General features: G+C 41.6%; 2 pseudogenes; both read left to right on the top strand.

The window, feature by feature from the left end:
- The first annotated feature begins 1,937 nt into the window (after window positions 1-1,937).
- On the top strand, window positions 1,938-3,041 carry LOC140636426 (suppressor of cytokine signaling 5-like; annotated as a pseudogene).
- A 1,444-nt stretch (window positions 3,042-4,485) lies between these two features.
- LOC140636354 (peptidyl-prolyl cis-trans isomerase A pseudogene) lies at window positions 4,486-4,967 on the top strand (annotated as a pseudogene).
- The last annotated feature ends 4,334 nt before the right edge of the window (window positions 4,968-9,301 follow it).

Here is a 9,301-nt window from a genome sequence, read left to right as displayed (position 1 = left end):
TTATGCTAAGGGAAATAAATCAATTAGAAAAAGACAACTATTATAAGATCTCACTCATGTAGAATTTAAGAAACAAAACAGAGGATCATGGGAAAAGGGGGGAAAAATAAAACCAGAGCAAATGAGAGAGGGAGACAAACCATAAGACACTTTTTTTTTTTTAAAGATTTTAATTATTTATTCATGAGAGAGAGAGAGAGAGAGAGAGGCAGAGACCTAGACACAGGGAGAAGCAGGCTCCCTGCGGGAGTCCAATGTGGGACTCAATCACCTGACCCCAGGATCACCACCAGAGCTGAAGGTAGATGCTCAGCCACTGAGTCACCCAGGCGCCTCCCTATAGGAGATTCTTAACTCTAGGAAACAAACTGAGGCTTGCTGGAGGGGAAAGGGGTGGGGAGATGGGGTAACATGGTGACAGGCTTTAAGGAGGGCCTGTGATGTAATGAGCAATGGGTATTGTATGCAACTAATGAATCACTGACCTTCTTAAACCAATAATACATTATATGTTAATGAAATGAATTTAAATTAAAAAAGAAGGTATGAGACAGGAATAAAATCTCACCTGGGCAAGAAAATAACTGCAAAATATTGGAGTTGGAAATAAAGTCCAGTTGACTTATGATGAAAAAAAAAAGTCTTTATTGATCATCCTGTCATACTTCTCTAACACATAAATGCGCATTTACATTGAAATTTAATTTTTGGGATCCCTGGGTGGCTCAGAGGTTTAGTACCTGCCTTTGGCCTGGGGCGTGATCCTGGAGTCCCTGGATCGAGTCCCACATCGGGCTCCTTGCATGGAGCCTGCTTCTCCCTCTGTCTGTGTCTCTGCCCCTCTCTCTCTCTCCTGAGTAAATAAATAAAATCTTAAAAAAAAAAAAAAAAAAAAAAAAAAGGGATGCCTGGGTGACGCAGCGGTCTAGCGCCTACCTTTGGCCCAGGGCGCAATCCTGGAGACCCGGAATCGAGTCCCACGTCGGGCTCCCGGTGCATGGAGCCTGCTTCTCCCTCTGCCTGTGTCTCTGCCTCTCTCTCTCTCTCTCTCTCTCACTGTGTGCCTATCATTAAAAAAAAAAAAAAAAAAAAATTAAAAACGTTTCCTGAGATCATAATCTTTTAAAAACTTTCTTTTAAAAACTCTTTTAGGGACGCCTGGGTGGCTCAGCAGTTGAGCATCAGCCTTCCGCCCAGGGCGTGATCCTGGAGACCCAGGATCGAGTCCCACATCGGGCTCCCTGCATGGAGCCTGCTTCTCCCTCTGCCTATGACTCTGCCTGCCTCTCTCTCTGTGTCTCTCATGAATAAATAAATAAAATCTTTAAAAATAAATAAATAAACAAATAATCTTTAAAAAAAAATAAAATAAAATATTTAAAAAACTTTCTTACCAAGAACAACAACAACAACAACAAAAAAAACACTTTCTTACCTATTACAAGTATTCTTATTGCAGGATTAATCAAAATAATGTATAGCATAATTTTTTGATACATGGAATTTTATTGCAAATGCATCTCATTAGAATGGTGGGTGATTTTTCTCCAAGAGTCCTGCATCATTCCCTTCCTTCCTTCCTTCCTTCCTTCCTTTCTTCCTTCCTTCCTTCCTTCCTTCCTTCCTTCCTTCCTTTCTTTCTTTCTTTCTTTCTTTCTTTCTTTCTTTCTTTCGTAATGGCCAAGAAAACTGGCCCATATAAAACAAGTGGATGGGAACCAAAAGGGTTTTGCTACAGTAATATAGTTCTTGGTGTTCTTTTGGAACTCCTTCCAAATAATTTGCCAAAACCCTTCAGTAATCATCACCAAAGCTTGTTTTAATCACTCATCACCTGACAATTCCTGGAGGTGTTTTTTTGTTTTTTTTTTTTCCTGGAGGTGTTTATTCAATTTTGTCAAAATCAAATAATGGGAAACCATCTGAATTGCAAAAAGATGTGTTACCTGGTCATTAAAGTTATTTACTTTCTAATTCAGACATCAGTATTTCATTATGTCCCTTTGTTTGAACCCCTGAAGGGAAGTCAGTCTCTGGGACAAAGGTTGCAGGATACTGTGAGTTTGTGTTTTTCCATGAGAATTTACAAGCAGTTAAAGCCCCTTTCTCCCCCTCCCCTCCTTTTTTTTAATGAAAGAAAAATACACCTGTCTGAATTAATCCTTGCAAACCGCCCTTTTCCTGCTGGCTCAGATTTAGTTCCAAAATGGCATTTGATTACATAGTATAGAGGCCCTGAGAAACCACATTCAACATTTTTTGATACACTTGATCCATATTTGGCTTCTACAGAAGATAAAGAAGATAAGCTTAGAGGGAGAAGATGACCTAGTATTGCAGATGGGGTTGACACCTCTCCCATTGCACATACATTGCAATGTACATACATTGAAGCCACTGCACAGGTTAACTTGTATTAACTAGGACCAAAGTTAGCTCATGGATTGCCTGAAATAAGCAGGGATAATTTTGCCATTTCATAAACTAATTGTGACTCAGAAGAGGACACAACCACCCTGTGTTTGCAGTCACGTAGGCAGAAGCAACATCAGGTATCTGGAGACAACTATGCCCACGGTAGCGGACTGGGAGCTTGGGAAGTCTATCCACAGATTGATTACATACACAGCCTCATGTCTGATTTGCTTCTGATTCCAGGTAATCAAGAAAACAGAAGCCTTTCTTGAAGGGAGAGCTGCAGGCACATTTTTGCTCAGGGACTCTGCCCAAGAGGACTATCTCTCCTCTGTGAGCTTCCTTTGCCACTGCAGATCCCTTCGTGCCCAAATTGAACAGTAGAACCACAAACTTTAGTTTTGATGTCCATGACCTGTGTGTATTTCACTCCTCTGCTGTAACAGGGCTTTTGGAACATTAAAAAGATCCCAGTTCTTGCATATATTTTGAACCATTGCTTACTATATCACTAGACGACTTTCCCTTTTAGTCTGCAATATATCCGCCATTCAATAATCTGCAGATGCACTGCATATAATGGAATTGATGGGCTTCCTTTACCATCAATGGTGCAGAATTTTTAGAGTGTAATTAGGGCAGCCCCGGTGGCACAGAGGTTTAGCGCCGCCCGCAGCCTGGGGTGTGATCCTGGAGACCCAGGATGGAGTCCCACATCAGGCTCCCTGCATGGAGCCCGCTTCTCCCTCTGCCTGTGTCTCTGCCTTTCTCTCTCTCTCTGTATGTCTCTATGAATAAATAAATTAAAAATCTTAAAAAAAAAAGAGGGTAATTATAAGGGTACCTGGGGTACCCAGTCGGCTGGGTGTCAGACTCTTGGTTTCAGCTCACATCCTGATCTCAGTCAGGGCCCTGGGATTGAACTCTCTATCAGGCTCTGCACTGAGCACAGAGTCTGCTGGGGAGTCTCTCTCCCTCTCCCTTGGCCCCACCCCTGCTTATACTGTCTCTCAAATAAATAAATAAATCTTTTTTCTTTTTAAATATCGTTATAAACAAAAAGTTAAGAGTGTGCCACTTAACAAAGAGTTAAGAGAGAACTCTCCTGTTCTCAAAGGGCATTAACTAGATCTGCTTTTATGTGCATCGGACAGTATACCTACAGCAAGCACACATGTCACCTTTAGGCTTTTTCAGGACAGTATACAAGCTTAGTGTTAGTATCTGTCAGATGTGATCTGTTGTTACTTAGATAAATGTGGTGCCTATTGAGACAGCAGAGGATAAAGCTACAGGTACAGGTGTTCAGTAAGGTTACAAAAATATTTTGCTGATTTAGCTAACAGTTTGGTTTTTAATGTCTGTGGTAATTGAGTGAGGCAACTCTGGGGCATTTGCTATGAGGAATTCTACTTCTTACTGAAGAGTGAATTATTAATATTAGATGAGTATTTCACCAGTATGCCTAATGTTTAGGGGTTTTTTTAAAAGAATTTTTCTATAAATTTCTCAAAGCAGAAATGCTTGTAGTTCTGTAAATTAAACTTAGGAAGTCCAAAAAATAATAACTATCTTCCTTTTACAAAAAAAATGCAATTTTCTGGCCCCAAGGGCATAGTAGAATTCACTTACATGTTGATATAGTTTATATTCAGTTTCTTTGTCTCTTCTGCAAAAGATACTGTTTATAAGCCAGGTCTTAAAAATAATAGTTCTAAAATTTCAGATTTATAAAGTTGGTAATAAAATTGTATTTATAGGTTAGGTATTAATAGTTTAATGGGTGCTTTAATTTAAAACAGACATTTGGGGGATCCCTGGGTGGCGCAGCGGTTTGGCGCCTGCCTTTGGCCCAGGGCGTGATCCTGGATACCCGGGATCGAATCCCACGTCGGGCTCCCGGTGCATGGAGCCTGCTTCTCCCTCTGCCTGTGTCTCTGCCTCTCTCTCTCTGTGTGTGACTATCATAAATAAATAAAAAAAAAATTTAAAACAGACATTTGGAGCCTTGTAGACACTGCTGCCTTGGAGCCATCCACACCAACCAACCTTGATCAACCCCAAGAATCCATGGGGTTCTTTGACATTGCTGGTGAGGGTGAGCCCTTGGGTCCTGTCTCCTTTGAGCTGTTTGCAGACAAAGTTCCAAAAACAGCAGAGAACTTTCATGCCCTGAGCACTGGGGAGAAAGAGTTTTATTATAGTTTCCTGCTTTCACAGGATTATTCTAGGATTTCTATGCCAGGGTGGTGATTTCGCACACCATAATGGCACTGGCAACAAGTCCATCTATAGGGAGAAATTTGATGATGAGAATTTCATCCTGAAGCACACAGGTCCTGGCATCTTGTCCATGCCAAATGCTGGACCCAGCACAAAAGCTTTCCAGTTTTTCATCTGCACTACCAATACCAACTGGGTTGGATGGCTAGCATGTGATCTTTGGCAAGACAAAAGAGGGCAGGAATATCATCGAAGTCATGGAGCACTTTGGGTCCAGGAATGGCAAGACCAGCAAGAAGATCACCATTGCTGACTGTGGACAAATCTAATAAATTTGACTTGTGCTTTACCTAAGCTGCCAGACCATTCCTTCTGTGGCTTAAGAGAGCACCCTTTCACTCTCATCTACGTGAAATATCCTATAATCTTTGTGCTTTTAATGCAGTTTTATGGATTCCATATTTTCCTTACTCCCCTCCAAGTCTAGCTGGATTGCAGAGTTAAGTTTATAATTGTGAAATAAAAACTAAATGACAAAAAAAAAAAAAAAACTAAACTAAACAACAATTACAAAACACACAAAAATCCCAGACATTTGGGATAGCTGCTGCAATGTAATCCTGTGTGTGACTTTTGATTTTAAGATTTTATTTATTTATGAGAGAGAGAGAGACAAAGGAGCAGGGTGACAGGGGACAGAGGGAAAGGGACAAGCAGGCAAGCCCTCCTCAGGGCTCCATCTCAGGACTTTGAGATCATGACCTGAGCCATAAATCAAGAGTAAGACATTCAACTGACTGCACCACCCAGGCACCCCCGTACATGACTTATAAGTTGACAAATGTAGTCTAATCATTGATTCCCATACTGAGCTCCTATTCCTATGTTGAGTTTGTGGACCATGAAAGAAGTGAGACTAGAGGATGCCTGAACAAGTCAGATAATAATAAGTGCAGTGGCTGCTGATGTTGAGTTTATTGTTAAACTATAATTAATAGTTTGGATAGCAGTATTTCTCTTCGCTATAAACTCTCATAGCCCAGTTACTTAAGTACAATTTATAATATTTCAGTGCAGTTAATTTTTAATAGAAAATCTGGAACCTAAATTACAGATTTAAAAGGTACTGTATGGGGATGCCTGGGTTGCTCATTGGTTGAGCGTCTGCCTTTGGCTCAAGTCATGATCCTGGGATTGAGTCCCACATCGGGCTCCCCATGGGGAGCCTGCTTCTCCCTCTGCCTGTGTCTCTGCCTCTCTCTCTGTGTCTCTCATGAATAAATAAATAAAATCTTTTTAAAAAGGTACTGTACAGCCATTGTCTGTGTAAATGAGTTTACGCAGCACCCTTTTGTCACTTAGAATAGTGTGCAATACTTCTTGAGTGAGCTATTTTGGAAGAAATATCAAATTCTAGTATTTGCTCCTTGGTATTAAGCTGAATTTACAGTTCTGTGCTAGACATTTTTCACTAAAGTGGTCAAATCCATTCTTGTGTGTTTTTCTTAATGTGCTCAAAACTACTGGTGAGTGCCCCTCAGTTTCCTAACCTGCTGCTACAAAATGTTCTTTTATATCCCTATGGCTAGTGCCAAAGCTACAAAAGAGAAAATATATATTTGTATATAACACTAACCCTTTGATTGCTAATGTGTGTTCCTACTTTTTAAAAAAAAATTTTTTTTTAATTTTATTTATTTATGATAGTCACAGAGAGAGAGAGGCAGAGACACAGGCAGAGGGAGAAGCAGGCTCCATGCACCGGGAGCCCGACGTGGGACTCGATCCTGGAGACCCAGGATCGCGCCCTGGGCCAAAGGCAGGCGCCAAACCGCTGCGCCACCCAGGGATCCCTGTGTGTTCCTACTTAATGGGACTCATAACAGCTGGATTTTTTTTTTTTTTTGCTAATAAAATATGTTTGGTGTTCTTGTAAAAAACAGAAACCATCCAACCAACCAAAACTAAAATTCTTTCCTGTTGCTCCCAGCAGAGGGCAATGCAGAATCCTGCCTCATGCTTTGCCCTCAAAGCCCTGCAGCATTTTCCAACAGGGGTTTGGTGTATTTAGCATTACAGTCCTTGGGTTATATGCTGTCTCCTCCTCCCGCCTATAATTTCCTCCAGAGCAGAGAGGCATTTTTTAAAAGCCCAGACAAGCATAAGGCTCAGCAATTGGCAAGCACACAAATGTTCCCTAAGTGAAAAAAATCTGGAGACAAATTGCTAACATCACAGGTTGGCCCAGGACAACTTGCCCTGAACCTGGAGGAGCAGCCATGACCCAAGGTTTCCTAAAAAAGAGTGTCAGAGAATGGTCACAGCTTCTGTCTACTGTCTGGTAGTTCCTTGAGTTTATTAAATCTGAAGAAAGAACTCTAGAAACAAACTTGTAGGCCTGGGAGGTCCCTGTAGGGCTGGGGCCAGATGTGGGCAGCCAGCAGCACTTCCCAGATTCTTTATCAATCAACCTGAGGTCAAGAAATGCATATTAGCATGGGTTATTTTCTTCTAGATTTAATCGAAATACTCTCCCTAATTTGTTGAAGTTTTAGAAAGTTCTGTAACTATGGAGGGGAGAATCCTTGCATTACTAGGGGAAAGCCCATGCTTTCTAGTAAAGCAAAGGAAGCTTCTTGGAATGTTAACAGAGTGGAAGTACAAGGGATTTTTTTCCCTGTGTTTCTACATTTTGTAGATTTTTAAAAATTTAATTTAATTTTTAAAGATTTTATTTATTTATTCTTGAGAGACACACACAGAGAGGCAGAGACACAGGCAGAGGAAGAAGCAGGCTCACATGGGGAGTCTGATGTAGGACTTGATCCCCGGACTCCAGGATCTTGCCCTGAGCCGAAGACAGATGCTCAATTGCTGAGCCATCTAGGGATCCCCTGTAGATTTTTTTTTTTAAAAGAAGGTTTTCGGGGATCCCTGGGTGGCGCAGCAGTTTGGCGCCTGCCTTTGGCCCAGGGCGCAATCCTGGAGACCCGGGATCGAATCCCACATCGGGCTCCCGGTGCATGGAGCCTGCTTCTCCCTCTGCCTGTTGTGTCTCTGCCTCTCTCTCTCTCTGTATGACTATCATAAATAAATAAAAAAATGTTTAAAAAAAATAAAATAAAAGAAGGTTTTCTAGGGCAGCCTGGGTGGCTCAGCGGTTTAGCGCCACCTTCAGCCCAGGGCATGATCCTGGAGACCCAGGATGGAGTCCTATGTCAAGCTCCCTGCATGGAGCCTGCTTCTCCCTGTTTGTGTCTGTGTCTTTCTTTTTCTGTGTCTCTCATGAATATATAAATAAAAATTTTTTTTCTAAAAATAAATAAAGGTTTTCTTTCTTTTTTTAAAAAAAGATTTTATTTATTTATTTGAGAAAAAGTGCTCACAAGCTGCTTGGAGGGGTAAAAAGAGAGGGAGAAGCAGACTCCCCACTGAGCAGCAAGCTTGATGCAGGCCTTGATTCCAGGACTCTGGACTTATGACCTGAGCTGAAGGCAGACTGAGTCACCCAAGTGCCCCTATTTTGTCAATCTTCATTTATTTATTATTTTTTAAGATTTTGTTTATTTATTCATGAGAAACACAGAGAGAGGCAGAGACACAGGCAGAGGGAGAGGTAGGCTCACATGGGGAGTCTGATGTAGGACTTGATCCCAGGACTTCAGGATCATGACCTGAGCCAAAGGCAGAGGCTCAACCTCTGAGGCACCCAGGGGCCCTGTCAATCTTCATTTTTTTTTTAAGATTTATTTATTTTTTAAATCTTTTTACTTTATTTTATTTTTTTATTCCTAAGAGAGAGAGAGAGAGAGAGAGAGGCAGAGACACAGGCAGAGGGAGAAGCAGGCTCCATGCAGGGAGCCTGAGGTGGGATTCGATCCCAGGTCTCCAGGATCCTGCCCTGGACTGAAGGTGGCATTAAACCTCTGAGCCACCGGGGCTGCCCCTCAATCTTCATTTAAAAGCAAGTATTAGGGATCCCTGGGTGGCGTAGCAGTTTAGCGCCTGCCTTTGGCCCAGGGCGCGGTCCTGGAGACCCAGGATCGAATCCCATGTCAGGCTCCTGGTGCATGGAGCCTGCTTCTCCCTCTGCCTATGTCTCTGCCTCTCTTTCTCTCTCTGTGTGACTATCATAAATAAATAAAAAATTTTAAAAAATTCAGATAATTAAAATAAAATAAAAGCAAGTATTCTTCTTCTTTTTTTTTGTAATTCATGAGAGACACACAGAGAGAAGCAGAGACACAGGGAGGGAGAAGCAGGCCCCATGCAGGAAGCCTGATGCGGGACTCGATCCCAGGACTCCAGGATCACGCCCTGGGTCGAAGGCAGGTGCTAAACCGCTGAGCCATTCAGGGATCCCCAGCAAGTTTTATTCTTATAATGAAATATTCTTATAATGATTTACTAACAAATCTGTATCATGAGCTCAAAAAAGTCTCCATCTGCAAATTTATAAAATAACACAAATTAAAGCATAAGGCTCCTTTGACTATGTTAAATCTAATATTCAGAGCATTGGGTATATTTAGACTTTGTCTCCGTTTGGGGGAAAATTAGCCCTAGACTAAATGCTGCTCTGGTCTCACCTAACAAAGCATAAATAAGTCATACTTAAAGTGATCAAAATGTTTCCAAGTCATTTAACCACATCCCAGAACAA

The sequence above is a fragment of the Canis lupus genome, chromosome 7 (genome assembly GCF_048164855.1).
Source record: "Canis lupus baileyi chromosome 7, mCanLup2.hap1, whole genome shotgun sequence".
Taxonomy (NCBI): domain Eukaryota; kingdom Metazoa; phylum Chordata; class Mammalia; order Carnivora; family Canidae; genus Canis; species Canis lupus.
The sequence above is the reverse complement of the archived record's forward strand: the minus strand, read 5'-3'. Positions and strand labels throughout refer to the sequence as shown.